We start from the raw sequence: 16,998 nt of genomic DNA on the forward strand, positions 1-16,998 counted from the left end.
TTCGTCATTTCTGCTGGGAGACAGAAGTTTTCACAGGAATGAGCAGGGAACCATTACTAAGGCAACTTCCCATAATGTGGAATGTATATTGGGTGGTCAATCCTCCAGAATTATCCTGGATGGTGCAGAAACTAAAAGTTAAACTTCCAGACACTACTGCAAGCAGCTCAGGAGAAAAATCATTTGGACATTTAAAAATTGAGTGCTTTTTTTTCATTTTCTTTGAGCACTCTCACTTATTAGTTATAAGAATATTGGAGTTGGCAATACTGTTTGACTGTCAGTCAATAGTCCTCCACTTAGGGAACTAGTGTCTGTTTGCCTTCCAGCTAGCATGGCAAGGTGATGCACCATGAGGCTACATGTTTTTGTAGTGTGTTGGTTCTCATTCGGTAGGTCTTAATGAAGTCTTCGTAGTCTTAAATAGGTTAACTGTATGTATTTATTATTTACAAGAACTAGGTACATATATACAGTAAAGGGTTTAAGCTAGGAGCTGTCTCCATGCTTGCTTGTACACATGGCTCTGTCCAACCCTAAACTGACCCCAAAGTGTGGGTCATGTGTTCTCTTACATCACTGTCTGGACAGTACTGCACTCAGTCCCACGTTAACCCTATATGTGCCAGACCTTTATACTACATATATGCCAGATAATCCATGGACGGAATGTGGGATGGAGCATCTGGAGGCAGAAGGTCATGCCATGAAACCCTCCAGGTATATGTCCAAATAAGTAACCTAAGTGTTCACTGCAGATGGAGCAAGTGTTAACTTTTAGCCTTTAGAAAACTTGAAGTCTATTTGAGCATGCGGTAGAATTCCATTTATCTCAAGTAATGAATTAATAGGTATTAAATAGTAATTTGGTATCATTCCATCAAAGGCATGTTTCTCATCGAACCCAGCAAAGATGTTTGCGAGAGTGTTGCAGGGCCTTAAGACCCACCCGGACATACACGTCAGTAAACCTGACAAAGGGACGGGAATAGTCATCCTTAAGAAGTCTGACTATATCAACAAAAATGCATGCCATTCTTAATGATGGGTCCAAATTCGTATCCATTGGACCTGTCGCTTAATATGACGGGACAGCCTTGCTCAAAAGTAAACTAAAAAAATGCTTGCTGGACTTGTGTAAGAATGATGAGCTGCCACATGATATATATGACAGGGTTCATCCGCACAGGTGACTGCATCTGTGCAAGTATGGGTTGCTCAAAAGACACAAAATGATGTCCCCTTACACCTATCTTATCTATGACCAGTTCTGCACAGCATGAATTGGCCACATGGTTGGGCAAGTTGTTACAACCAGTTTTGAACAAGTTTTCTAGGTACGCAGTGACCATTTGCGAAGACTGTGCAGGACTTGCATATCAATAGCAATGCTGTGTCCATGTGCTCATTTGATATTGTTAGCTTATTCACCAATGCCCCATTTAAGGAAGCCATAGATATCTGCATTGCAGCATTCATGGCAATCTAGATCTGCCACCATTGCATGAATCAGTATTCATTCAGCTTATGAACTCAGCAACCCACACAGTTGAGTTCAGTTTTAATGACACCACATATGTCCAAAGAGATGGTGTTGTCATGGGATCTCCTCTAGGTCCAGCTCTCGCAAACATCTTTGTCAGGTTCCATGAGAAATGTGTTTTCGATGGAATGACAACTAACCTCCTACCACTTGTATATTTCTGATATGTGGATGATACGTTTGCTATATTTAAATCCGTAGCAGCATGTAATAATTTCCTTACACGTCTTAATGGGCTCCATCCTGCACTCAAATTCACCTTTGAAATACAGCAGTCAAATAAACTCCCCTTCCTTGATGTACTAGTTGGGAAATCTGCCAGGTGTTTCTCTACCACGGTCTACCGCAAGCCTACCTTCACTGTTCAACACACACATTGAGATTCTTACAGTTCCACATGCTATAAGATTTGCCTTATCGGCAATCTTGTAAGTAGGGCCCGAGCCATTAGCTCACCATGCAAGCTTGATGCTGAAATAGGGCACATCAAAGACATCCTGTGGGACAATGGCTACCCTGATCAGATCATTTTGCACTGTACATTGTATAAACTCCTGAATGGGCCTAAGGCCATCACTATTGGTCCTGAAAAGTGTCTAGTCTACCTCAGATTACCCTGGAAGGGCCAGGTATGTCAAACATTTGAGCAACAGGTGAAGCTAACTGTTTGACACTGCTACTATGCAGCAGCGACACAAGTGGTGTTCGTCACTAATGCTGAATGCTGCCGTCAAGCTAAAAGGGCATTCTGCCTATCACACAAATGAGTAATGTGGTATACAAAATTCAGTACTAGTGTGATGCTAGTTATGTAGGCCATATGTCCCAAAGACTGGGGTTCATATCAAACAACATGTGCCTTCCGCTGTTCTCAACAGGCAAGGTACAGGTCATACCCAATCAGCCTGTGCTTGCAAAACTCAAAATACAGTGTCCAACATTAGATGTGATTCTGTGATTGGACAACATTTGCTAAATAATCCTCAGTGTTCTAAAAATTACGCTGACAACCAATTTAAGATTGTCAGTCAGGCTCACAGTGTGGCGCATTTGTGTGTACTGGAAGCTACATATATTAATACATAGGAACCTGTTTTTTGCAGACAGAAAGAACATGTACACACATTTCACCTGTTTCATCTAAACAAAACAAATGATAGCCATTCACTGGTTTATTCCTCAGGGCAATATCTTGACCAATCACAGTCAAGCTGCCTGATTTAAAATTTCGAACAATGCTTGGCAGTCAGTCACCATTAACTGGTGCATTCTCCATGGCAATGCCTCCACCAGTGTCCACTTGCCAACCAATCAGCACTCTCTTCTCATACAGTATAAAGTTGTTGCTTCCCCTGACATTGGTATTCTTGCGATTGTCCTGTCGAGTGCAAGATGAAAAGCTTCAACAAAAAGTATTTATTTCAGCAATACTCAAATAGGTATTAACATCATTCAAATTTTTGATAGATGTCCCCTCTGTGCACTGGCATGTGAGTCATTTGCAGTTGATTTTGTGACATTTGCACATTCTAAATATAGTAATTTCAGTGCAAACATTCTTAGTTAATTAGTCTCATGGAAGTTAAGCAATGCAAACCAGGAACGTGTATGCTATTTAGACACCTACATTGAGCTGCCCCCAACAGAAAAGATAAGAAGCTGTGAGGGCTGCCTCAGCAGATTTCTTAAGTAGGGCAAATAATCTAATAGAGAATCTTTGGACGAATTTTATAGCCCACCCACAGGCAGGAAAGCAGGCAGGGTGGACCCGTAAATTACGATGACATGCTATCAGTGGCATATCTGCTGCCAGTCCAACACCCCCCATCACCTCCACGAGCAATTGCTGCAGTATAGTGGTTGTCACTTTCACCTAACAGCGAAAGTTCCCCATTTTGAAATGGGCATAAACATTATTGAGTTTGACCTAGGACTGGATACTGGTGAGTGAGAAGTCTTATTTTTAAAAAAAAATCTTTTAGTAAAAATCTAATTTTGCCTTTAGATAGCATTAACTGAAATCTACAGTTTAAATTCTAAAGTTCCCAGCATTAAGCAGGGTTTTATCAAGGTCTCCACTGGGTAAACAGTTGGGCTTAGTTAATTAAAGAAGCAGCTGAAACTGGTTCCTCTGTAACTGGGTCAGCTCGCCCTTCTCTTAGGAGTATATAAAGTCAGACAGCAAACTCAGATTGACCTAGGACTGGATGTTGGTGGCCTTGGTAAGTAGTACCTGGTGAGTATTTCTACTGTCAAGTTTTTAAAGTAAAAATTAGTCTTTACTTTAGATTAAGTGGTGTTTAAAGTATAAGTAGCAAGGTCCCTCATATATATATTTTTAATATCCCTTAAACTAGAGGAAGTAAAAGTAAAGGGAATAGTTTAAGGGTAAGTCATGGCAGGGCAGCTTGGCCATGTGGAATGCTCCTCCATGTGCAATGTGGGAAGTCAGGGACACTTCCATTGTCCAGAGCAACCACATGTGCAGGAAGTGTCTCCAGCTGCAGCTACTCAAAATCCACATTTTGGAGCTGGAGCTGCAATCACTGTGGAACATCTGCAAGGCTGAGATCCTTGTGGATAGCACATACAATGAGGTGGTTAAAACACAGGTTAAGAGTGCACAGGCAGAAAGGGAATGGGTGAGCACCAGACAGAGTAAAAGCACTAGGCAGGTAGTGTAGGAGTCCCCTGGGTCTTGTCTCCCACTCTAACAGATTTTCTGTTTTGGATACTGCTGGGGGAGATGGTTTCTCAGGGAAACGCTGCAAGAGCCAAGTATGTGGCACCATGAGTTGCTCAGCTGCATTGTGTGGGGGAGTGGCATGAAAAAAAAAGTGGGAAAGCAATAGTGATAGGGTATTCTATCATAAGGGGAACAGATAAACGTTTCTGCAGCTGCAGATGTGACACCAGGATGGTATGTTGCTTCCCTGGTGCCAGGGTCAAGCTGAGTGGCTGCAGGACATTCTTAAAGGGAAGGGTGAATAGCCAGAGGCGGTGATCAACATACCAACAGCATAGGTGAAAAGAGGGATGAGGTCCTAAAAGCAGAACATAGGAAGCTAAGAAATAAATTAAAAAGCAGGACCTCACCCCCAGTGCCATGTGCTAGAGAGATCAGGAATAGGAGAATAGACCAGATAAATGTGTGGCTGGAGAAATGCTGTAGGAGGGAGGGATTACGATTTCTGAGGCATTGGGACCAATTCTGGGGAAGATGGGACCTGTGCAAGGTGGGCAGGTTGCACATCAGCAGGATCAGGACCAATATTCCTGCAAGGATATTCACTAATACTGAAGGGGGAGGGCTTAAACTAGAGTGGCAGGAGGAAGGGAATCCAACTGGGGAGACACAAAAGAGAGAAACAAAGATAGAAAAGAAAGGCATAAAAGTAGAAAAGCAAATGTGGAAGGCAGAGGAATCAAGAGCTAGCAGCAAATGGGACCATAGTACAAAATAAATGTGTAAAAATGTTAAAAAGACAAGTCAGAAGACACTGTAGCTGAATGCACAGAACATTCACAAGAAGGTAGATGAATTAACAGTGCAAATAGATGTTAATGGGTACAATATGATTGTGATTATGGAGACATGACTGCAGGATGACCAAGGCTGGGAACTGAATATCCAATATTCAATATTTAGGAAGGACAGACAAAAAGGCAAAGGAGGTGGGGTGTGTTGTTAGTTAAGGATGAAATCAGTGCAATAGAGAAAAAGGAGATTGATTCTATATCTAGATTTTGAGCCAATCTGGGTAGAGCTAAGAAGTAACAAGGGGTGGAAAACATTAGTGGGAGTTGTCTATTGGCCTCCAAACAGTGGTGTAAGGTAAGGAACGGCATTAAACAGGAAATTAGAGATGCATGTAACAAGAGTGCTACAGTAATCATAGGCAACATTAAAAGACCAAAAGGGTGGAATTGACCCAGATTTGCACTAAGTGTGGTAGGGGTTGGGGGGTGGGGGTGTGGGGGGAGAACGTTTTACCCACCGGCCGCAATGACGACTTTTCACGTTGTATCATCCCAATGCTGCATTCCCAGGAAACACGCCATTTCAATGGCGGGCGGGCTCAGATTCGCCCGCCATGACGTCACCTCACCGCTTTATCATATTACGTCTTGCACCATATTTAAAGTACAGCCTCACACACACCTCAGTGCTTTCAGCCTAGGACTGCTGCAAAGAAAAAATGGCCCTGAAAGGCAAGAAGACTGCAGCCCTCCGATTTAGTGATGCATCCCTCAAGTGCCTTTTGGACACCATGAAGGCCTATGATGTCCTCTACCTCTGCCGTGATGTCCTCTACCCCTGCTCTGGCCACAGGAGGGACAGCAACATTACCAATCCTGCTTTGGGAGGCGGTGGTCAGTGCCAATTCCCTGCAAGAAAGGACAGCCACCCAATAATGCAAGAGGATGAGTGATCTCCCCCATTCCAACAGGGAAAGTCACTCTTCTCACCATTCTCAATTCACACACTCTCAAACCTATCACATATCCACAGGGATCTCACTCACTGCCAGTTCAAGGGACATCATCATTCACTTTCTCTCACAACTTCTTTTTCCTCATCCCGTCCATGGGACCACGCGTGCTAGGCTTACTTATCATCTGGCCTGACAGGAGTCCCACTTACACTCCGTCCATCTGTATTCATGCAGGACAAGCTGGCACACAACAAGAGGGAGAGGTTGCAGACTGGTGGAGGAATGACTGAAATCAAGGTCCTCATGGACTTTGAAAATAGTCATTCAGCTGGACCATTCCTGTGCTGACGGTGAGGTCAGCGGTGATCTACCAAATGAGGATCCAGCAGTACAACATCCATCAGACAACCATGCTGGAAGTGATGTCCTGTTTCACAGTGCCCTGACATGAATTAATTATCTCTCCTTGTTTTTGCAGGCACATCCGGGAAACAGCCAACGGAGTCCACGACCCAGGGCTCCAATTAAGCCCCATAGACACTTCAGAAGAGGAATCTGAAGGCTCCCACCTTGAAGCCCCATCAAAGCGCTTACCCACACCCTCCAACAGCACAGACGCCTCAGTAGGACCTAGTTCTAGAGTAGCCTTGGGATCACAATCTGGTGAGCACATCACACGCTTTCTGATCCACAGCAGGTGGAGGCAGGGAGTTCCCAGGTTTCCAGCACACGGAGGACTGCTGGAGGCCAGAAATCTGCTGAGTCTGAGTCTGATGACGGGCCTCTGGACTCGGTCATACCTCAGTTGCTGGAGCTGCAAAGGCAAACTGGGGAACATCAGGAAGGGATGTCCATTGCACTCCTCAGATCGCAAGGCACGATGGAGGAGTCCATCCACCTTCAGGCTGAGGTGATTGTGCTGGTATGACAATGCACAAAGACCAACACTGGTAGGATGGCAGCCACCTTGGAGACTTTGGTCCAGGACATTGGTCCTGCACCGCTGCATATATTTCTCACAATAAGAGGTTGTAATAGAAGAATTAGTCCAGGCTGGTCTTTAGGTTCAAGCTGGTTTATTTTCAAGACAGCTCCTCAGTGCTACTGCCTTCCAAGTAGCTTCCACCCAAAGTGTTCCAGCTGTATCTTTTTATTCTGTTTAGATGGGATAATCAATGCCCATCATCAAAAAAACTTCCCTTTGAAACTCCTCCCCTTGTAAAAACGCAGCCTTTATATCAATCCATTTGCACTCCCAGGAATAGGATGCCAAAATAGATTTTAAAAATTCTTCAAACTCACTTTCCCCACAATAGGTGAGTCCACTCTGACATCCTGATCCCTTAGTCTCTCTTCAAAGCCTCAGGCTATGAATTTCGCTTTGGCCTTATATGTGCAGTCTGGGAGTATCTTTTCTGTACAAATTCATCTGAGATAAAGCTGGCTGTCCTCTGTCAGGTATTTCAGAATATAGCCCAAATTTCTTCCAACTTTCTAACTCTTTCCGTTTGGCTTCCTTTTTCAGCTTATTTTTGAATTTATTAGCAGTGACTAGAATCTCTTGGTCATAAGGACTTCTACTTCTATTGAGATTTGTAGATTAATCTCTTGTCCTCATTCTTGTTAAGCTACAGCCTCTACTCCCATTCTACTCCCTTCCTGGACTCTGCTATATGATCTTTCTCCCATGCGAGCAGAACCTTGTCTGCAAGTCCATGATTTTTTTTCTAGGGTCATGACCACTTTCTGGTCCACTGTCAGAACTGATACTGCACTTTCTGGGTTTCCACACCTTTACCTCGGTTTGCCAATTGATAGGTCTTGTCTCCTGTCCTTCATCCTGCTCATTTAGTCAATGTTTGTATTTACCAGTAACATTTCCTGCTCACCCTATGATGGTGGCATCCCTCCACACACTGGTCCCTTCTGGCATGTATGTTACCTTTGTTCCTACTTTGGGTAGTTGTCCTTTTGGATGAATAGCATTATTTTGTACCTTAGTGTTACTTTGTTCATAGTCAGTCAACCCTGATCTGCCATCATCTGCTCCTTATAACTAGTGCGTGTGGTCTTCTCATGTTCTATGTCCTGCTCGGAATCTGCAAAGGCATAGTCAGTACCAATTAACCATGAAGAATGTACCCTAACCGTTTGAATGCCGTGTTGCACAATTACTACTTTCCCATCACTCCCTATTACTTTGCCAGGTCCTTTCCATTCTTTCTTGCCTTCCCTTTAATAACATTCCCTGTCTCCTTGTCTAAACTGTATTCCTGATACGGTGCCGTAAGGCTCGCCTAATTTTCTTCAAAACCTCAACTTTAATGAAAGCATTTCTACCCACATGCAAAACATTCAGATGAGCAGAAAAAGTGGAGCTAATGCTGAAACCTTCTACAGCAGGGGGGAGCAGCTAATAACACCAAAGGCAACTTCAGATTTCTTCCGTACACCAACTGGCATGGACTGTATCCCCAACCATTTGCAAAGTGTTCTTTGCGTGCACCGCCGATGCTAGAGCCATTTGCAATTTACAATCTGGTTGATCAGCCAATATATTGTGTAACATGTTGTCTACTGCCTGGTTCCTTTCACAAAGACCATTACTAAACAGGCTCTCAGCTGCAGTCTGCATAACTATGATGATTAAATTTTTACACATATCTTGCAATTTCTCATTGATTACTGTATATGGTGGGGAATTCGCCAATCAGCAAAGCTGATACCATCCTCTGCTGCCATGTTACTCACAATAAGAGGTTGTAGTTGAAGAATTAGTCCAGGCTGGTCTTTTGGTTCAAGCTAGTTTATTTTCAAGATAGCTCCTCAGTGCTCCTGACTTCCAAATAGCTTCCACACAGTGTTCCAGCTGTATCTTTTTATTCTGTTTAGATGGGATAATCAATGCCCATCATCTGTTTAACTAGCAATTGTCTTTAACAAGGTGATTGCCATGCAGTGTGATTATTTATACATTGTCAGCGCGGGCTGAACTCCATCACCAATGCCTTAGTTGGCCTCCAGCATTGTCAACACGATAGGGATGTGGGGCAGCTCGATCTCACTCCAGCTCCCCCTTCCCCTGAAGGAGCCAGCCAGCATCGCTCAGGCACCCATAAGGAGGAGGATCAGCAGGTGCACACCCCAGAGCCATCCACCCAAGTGATACGAGTTGGCGGCCTGTCCGAATCCCCTCTTCCTGTGATCCCAGCAGCTCCAGCTCTGCAGGCTACTGCCATACAGCAGGACCCTGAAAGCAGGCCAGGGCCCTCCAGGTCACAGACCTCCAGAGGACACCTGCCAAGGTCACAGGGCATAGCAGTCAGCAGGCTGCCTCCACCTCCGCTGTGGATGTCGGGGGAGCACCAATACGTAGCGGCAGGTTTAAGAGGATGTAACTCTTTCGAGTACATTCACAGTTCTTGGCTTTTTTTTTCCGGGAGTGGGACATGAACCCACAACCTTCTGACTCAAAGGTGAGGGTGCTATGAACTGAGCCACAGCTGACACCTCAGAGGATGTAACTCTTTCGAGTACATTCACAGTTCTTGGCTTTTTTTTTCCGGGAGTGGGACATGAACCCACAACCTTCTGACTCAAAGGTGAGGGTGCTATGAACTGAGCCACAGCTGACACCTCAGAGGATGTAACTCTTTCGAATACATTCACAGTTCTTGGTATTTTGTTTTTCTGGGAGTGGGACATGAACCCACAACCTTCTGACTCAAAGGCGAGGGTGCTATGAACTGAGCCACAGCTGACACCTTGCGCAGCCTGGGCACAGGTGTTAATCACTTGTACATAATGTTCACTATTGTCAATAAACTCCCAAGAATGTCTCCCTGCCTGTGACTCCTTGTTCTGATGAGCAAGTGTTCGTGTCACTCAGATGTGAAACCTTTTTTTCTGCACAAGATAAAGGCAGTTGTCTCAGTCCAGGGCCTCTTCCCTGTGCTTTGTGCAACCTTCAAACTAAAGTGATTGTCCGGCTTCACACTCACTGGACACATTACTGATGCCTGCACCTCGATGGTGCTCGTCATTGCTGCCAGAATGTCATGGGCAGGCGTCAGAGTTCCGTCATGCTCTGTGTGCTTCAGCACCTTTGAGGTGGGGCTGGGCCCTCTATCTCGTCCGCATCTGTGACAGGTGACACTGTGCTCCTGAAGGGGTCAGGTGCTGAAGGCTGACCGAGGATCAGATGCATTTAAAGTTTCACGGCAGCATCTCCATGATATGACCCTGATCACATCATGATCAAGCAAGCTGCCCTTGGCCAGACAAGTGTCAAACATTCACAGAGGCTATATGAAGATCTATGGAGTGTCCTCACTTGATGTCGTCATCAAGCAAGAACCAAGCAACAATTAGGGCCTCCGCTGTGTCTCATGGCAGGAGTCTTATGATAGAGGTTATGTGCGCTGCCATGAGACAAAATGGAGTCAAATGTTTACAGATGCAATGTGAGGATCTATGGTGTCTCCTCACTGCATGTTGTCGTCATCCTCCACAAATCTAGCAGCTATGAGCATGCCTGCCTCGTCTGGCCATGCAAAGGCCTCATCGCTGTCATCCTTTCCTTTGAGGATCTCCTTGAACACTGGAGTTTAGAAGAATGAGAGGGGATCTCATTGAAATGTATAAAATTCTTACAGGGTGGGACAGACTGCAGGGTGGATGCAGGGATGATGTTTCCTCTGGCTGGGGGGCTCTAAAACAAGGGGTCACAATCACAGGATACAGGGTAGGCCATTTGGGACTGAGATGAGGAGAAACTTCTTCACTCAGAGGGTGGTGAACCTGTGGAATTCTTTACCACAGAGGGCTGTGGAGGCTAAGTCACTGAATATATTTAAGAAGGAAATAGACAGATTTCTAGACTCTAAAGGCTTCAAGGGGTTTGGGGAGAGAGCAGGACTATTGCGTTGAGATACAGGATCAGCCATTATCATATTGAATGGTGGAGCAGGCTCGAAGGGCTGAAAGACCTGCTCCTATTTTCTACATTTATGGGTGGCCGGGGAGTTGTTGGGTGGGTCACCCGCCCATGGCCCAATTGAGGCCCTTAAGTGGGCAATTAATACCCTAATATAATGGGCAGCAGGAGAATCCTGCACCCAACATGTAGCCCGGTAAGTTTAACCCCACGGGCTGCTGGTCAGTGAAAAGGGGGATGCTTCCTTCCTGTGTCTCTGTCAATCGGAGGCTTGCCTCCTACAGTTTTGCCTCCATACATTCACCCTCCCCACTGCTCTGTCCAACATGTCCTCCAACCTTACTCGCTGGAGCCTGTCAACCTGGCCCCACCGAGATCTCAGATGTACCTGAGTGTCCGGGTCCATCAGCCTACCTTCAGCACCAGAAGTGGCCACCACTCCTGCCTGGCACTGCCAGTGTGCAGTACTGCCCAGCCTCCAATTGGCTGGCAGCTCTGAGGCATAATGTCCTCCTGGAGATGGATGGAAGTCCCGCCTCACACTAATTAAAAAGCCACTGCCTGGAAAATTAAAGCGGTCAAACTGGCTAAGTGGAGGCAGACTCGCTCCCAAAATTTATGCTGGGGCGTGAGGAGCCTACCCTCATCTTAAAATCTAGCCCCTTGTTTTGTTGTTTATGATTGGTTTTCCTACTATTTGTGGGGTGGGGGGGGACCTGCACAAAGTGAAGATGCGGGTATCCTTTGGGATCTCTCTGTGTATGTGTTGCATGGAGAAGAGAGAGAATGAGCAGGAAGCACTGGTGAATGTCAGAATGATGAGCCAATCCCATATGCTGATCTGGGCCTCGCAAAGCAACAATGTTTAATAGGGAGTTAGTATAAGAGCCCTATCACCTTCCTGAAAAAACACCTAAAGTGACAGTCCCAAGTTTTCACAGCTCTTTCAATGCTAGCAGAAGTAACAATGGTGGCTATTTTGCTGCGGGAAGGTTTCAGAGGGTCACAGGTGACACTGTTTGTATCAACTGTTATGTGATGCTAAGATGCATCCAACAGGTCACGAGCATCCTGTTTGCCAGAGCAACTGATGACAGTTTCTTTTTCATTACATTTCTTTCAGCTTTGCACTCATGTCCTTGGTGCAATGCTGCTGCTGATGCTGCTGGCCTCAGCCATCTCTTGCCATACCCTCGTACCATAACCTTCATGGCAAGGAAATTGGGCATTCCTTCTCTGCTCAACTTCCAGCAACAGCTTTTCAACAGTCTTATCATTAAATTATGGTACCGTTCGTTAGGTCTTTGACCCCCATATAGGCTAATTATACATTGTATTTTTACAGGATAACTTATATCATGACCCCTAATAACAATTTCAAAAATTAGGAAGCAATGAGATGTTGGTCTAATCTTTACATTCATTTTACACAACCCACAACACACAGTGACCCTGAGATTACCGCTACTGATAATTACTCACATGAGGACTCATCAGGAAGGGTTGTTAGCGTGTAGTTCTAATCAGCTTATGCTGGTCAAGGCTAAAAGTTCTCTTGAGCTTTTATACGTTGTGCCTTTTACAGTCTAGCTAACATGATGAAAACGCGTCAACATGTTCTGGTTATTTTTAATGAATATGTAACATTTTAACCCATTAATGCATCTTAATGTAATCCTCTTTAGTGAGTTTTCATGACACTCATTGTTTTCTCAGTTAGTATCTTTCTGTCTCATCTTTTCTGATGGTCTTAATGACAATATTAAGTTCAACCCTTGACTGTATGGCTCAGTGTTTAGAATATGCCGCATCAGTCCTTGCAGATTACAAGTCCATTAATGTTCGTTCACAGGTTCTAATCTTGTCCTGAATATGACCTTTCAGAACCTGCTTATATTGCTGATTCATAGTTTTAATATGTGAAAGTGCCTTAAATGTTTAATATAAAGACATTTTGAAAAAAGTCATAAGAGTTATTAGGGTCAACTCCCATCTAACTTGCCCCTGTTGATATTTCTCACCTCAAGGCTCAAAAATAATCTTTTTGCAGTCTCTATACTTAAACTTCGGTCAGTACAAACATTACCATTATATATTTTTCCTGTTAAGTTATCTTTATCTTAAAGTTTCCATAATCAAATAGACCATCACCAGAAGTAAAATTTGCCTAATTATCTTTAATATCAAGAGTAAAGTAAAAGCTATTCTAGTCCATGGATGCTATCCTGTATTTTATACTATCTCCCATTAGTGGTAAATACCCAGGGTGGTAATAGAGCTCAATGTTACCACTTTGTCATTGCCTATGTACCAAATGATTTTGCAAGGTATCAGAGTGATGTAATGTATGCTGGAATTTTTTACCCCGGCGGGGGGGCAGAGCAGGTGGATGGGGCATAAAATCGGACATCATGGCAGCAGAACAATGACTATCACCTGCCCACCCCCATGGATATTTTACACACAGCAAGGCGGCATTGGGCGGTCCACTCGCCCATGGGCCAATTGAGGCCTTTAAGTGGCCACTTAAGGACATCCTCCCGCTGCCAGTGGGATTGTTCCTGGGGTGTGAGAGGCCAGGGTCAAGCGTTCAGGCCACCAGGTGAAATATGGCAGGGTTGTTTCATAAGAGGCTGGGTGCTTGCAATTCGGCACACTGTGTCCTATAGAGGCCCTCCCCCAAGGTACTCCCAATCCCTGCATTTCTCTCTCCCCTGCCCTGCAGCACCCCACCCCCTCGCCAGGACCTGCTAGCCTGGCCCTGCGACACCAAGAACTTTTGGTCCTGGGAATTTGGCTTCTCTTATTCAGGGTCTATCTGCTGTCCCAGCAGTGGCCATCACTCCTGGTAACACTGCTGGGATTAGTGAGCTACCTGACATTTTATTGGTCAGCAGCTCGCGGAATTGGAGCTCACTCTCGGATAGAGGCAGAAGTCCCACCTCAAGCCAATTAATGGCCCAACAACGTCAAGTGGTTGCAGGGTGAGCCAGCAATGCAGGGGCAGGCTCGCCACTGAATTTTTCACTGGGGGTGGGGCCATCTCCCTCACATGAAATTCAGCCCATTGATTTAAAGCTCAAAGGGTAGAATTAGATGGTCAAAACACAACTGCTAACAGTGCTTCTGCCTGCAGGTGATGTTTACTTGAAGTTTTGGAACATTGTGGATTCTTACAGACCCCAAAACATTATCCTGGTTTTTGTCACCTTGCTTAGTGCAATATTAAATTCGGGTAAGGTTTATAAGTATTGAATTTATGGGCATCAATTGTTTCTCTTGTTATCAGGCTGACTGATAGAAATCACTAATTTACAATGCATCCTTCCCCTTATACATAATGAAAAACAGAATGGACAATGGATGTTTCTATCTAGATTTTAATGATTTAATTAAATGGAGTTTGCATTGCCCCTGCTGATTTCTTCCCGTAATGATGACGTTTTGATTTTGATGGAAAAATTGAATGCTAAAAATAATCTCTCGTAAATGTAGTTTGGTTTCTGCTTTCAGGAAGTTACAAGAATTCACCTTGGTGACATCAATGCATTGTATTCTGTTCGGTCATCTGGGCATTATCATGTTAAATTCAATCAATAAAGAGTTGAAAATGATTCAGATTTGTTTTAGTCTCTCCAGAAAAGTTTGATTGATTTCAGGATTTTGAGCACTGCCTTACTCACATAGAAAAACCATATCACAGAACACAATAACAACAGATTACATTTATGCATTGGCTAAATTCAAGCTTTAATGGATTAGTTATCAAATTGTTACTAATTTCTGCTGTTGTCCCCTAATATTACCAATGGTGCTTTGAACATTATGTTCTCCTAAGTCTTTTGTATGCAATGCCAATTGAAAAATGTGGTATCTTGCAGCCTCTTTAGTAGCAGCTACGGAAAATATACTTGTTGATGGAATACTGGTAGTCTGGGCATCATAGCTACTAGGTGGAGAATTAAACATATCAGTTGCAATTTGTCAATGCTTATGGGCTGATTGGAATCTCAGCACAGGAGGAGGCCCTTTGGCCTATCCTCTCTATGCCAATGATAGTTTTATGCAGGCATGGTTTAATGTAATCCTATTTCCCTTTGCATTCCCCCGAGCTTTCGATACATTTCTTCAAATGTTTATTTTACCTCTTAAGTCTCATGATTGACTCAGCTTCATAAACTTGAGCTTTCAAAATTGAGATAGCTAGATCTCTTAGGTAACAGTATCAAGAGTTAGGGTTAAAGGAAAGGAAAATGGAGTTGCAGTGCAGATCGAACATCAAATAGCTGAATGTAGCTAATGTTCCTAAACCACCTGTGAAAATGTATTTTATACCCTGACAACCCTTCTAAAATCTCCCACTTTGTCTCCAGTACTAATCTTATTTTCACACTCTTCTTGTTCCAGGTTCACCAACTATAATCTTTCATTGTTTATCTTCTCAAACAGATAGGGAGATTAAATACAAAAGCAAAAAGGTGCAGATGAATCTGTGTAAGATCTGTTTTCATAATTTTGCAGACTTTTATTGATCTTATCTGCTCCAATGAATAAAGCCCTAGTTATTTTTTCAAATTATTCACCACAAATATATCCTCTCATCCTGATATAAAGTAGTGAATATATAATGCATCTTTCATATGGCTCTAACATTCTTTTTATAATGACCAAAAAGTGCACACATCTATTGACTGCACATAAACAGCAGACTAACTAATGTCTTACAAAGATTCATCTGCATCTTCTTGCTTCTGTATTTAACCTCCCTATCCGACAAATTTGAGATCTGTCATGTTTCATTTCATATAAAACCTATAACAGCAATTTTGATGAGTGTCGTCTTTGAATTGTGCAACTTGCAGAGAGTATAAGTGCAAATCAAAAGGGTCAGATAGCACCTGCTATGATCACGTCCCCTACCTGCCTCCACCACCTGGGATGAGCTGCGTCTAAAACAATCTCAGCCACGTAAACAAAATGTAAGTAGGGGCTACATGATGACAATGTTGCATCTGACCATCTTTCCTGCTTCTCCACAGGACACAGATCAGCAGCAACACTTGACCCTTAAAACAAGGGTGCAAGTTTTCAGATTGTTGTGTTCCTACAGGTTAAAGTTACAGGAGATTGTTCTTAAAAGTATCAAGGTCTTCTGTGCAACTGCTGTTAAGAAATTATTGTGGTGGTCAGAGGGGTGTTTCTGAAAAAAATTGAAATAGCCTCTTGGGAAAGCATTGCCACTGTTATTTTGAAAACAGATGGTTTTTGGAATATTGCTGGATCCTGTTTATTTACACTCGGAGGAGGGAGACCTTTTGGATGACAAGGAGGTAAGACTGGCAACTGCATTTACACAAGGAGCTCTTAAGAGGAGATTCAGTCAGGGTCCCTCAGGTTGCGGATGTTCAGTGATGCTTCTTCAGCCTGGCCCTGTCTGTTTACTGGGTCTGGTGAAATCATCAGATGTAGGGACAGGTACTGCAGTGGTGAGGTTTCCAACATTATAGGCCCTGCTGGAAAAGCTGCATCACTGTGCATTGTGATTTGTGTGGGAACAGACCCCATTGCAGCAAATGGTTTCATTAAAGACCCTCAACTACGGCTTCTTTCATACTGCCATGCTGATTTCATAAGCTGCTGAAAGAAGTGACCATATTTCTCCCTGAGGGCTTCAGTTTGAACATTCAGAGGGATTAAAAGCTGAATAGTTGCCTGTGTTGTGATATGAGGTATATGTATCTTTAAGGGGTGTATCTTAAACTGCTGTCAATCACTACCACCTTCACAGGATGTGATGTATTAGTCCCATAACTTGTAGGCAGTCTACAAGCAGCAGGAGTAGGAGTCAGATGCATATACCTAGCCTCCTAGTTAACTCAATCTGTATATAATCTTGTATTCTTGCTCCAGCCATCAGGCATTGGATCCCTGCATGATTGTTCAAATCTGGGAGAGCTTAATCAGTATAGATCTACATGCTGCGGAGTTTAAGCAGGAACAGAAATTAAATAGCTGACTCTGCAAAGTCTAACTTTAAGCAGAACTCAGAGGAGAGACTATTATTGCTGCTTCCTGTCCTACAG

Source organism: Cetorhinus maximus, chromosome 1 (genome assembly GCF_964194155.1).
Source record: "Cetorhinus maximus chromosome 1, sCetMax3.hap1.1, whole genome shotgun sequence".
In the NCBI taxonomy this organism is placed as follows: Eukaryota; Metazoa; Chordata; class Chondrichthyes; order Lamniformes; family Cetorhinidae; genus Cetorhinus; species Cetorhinus maximus.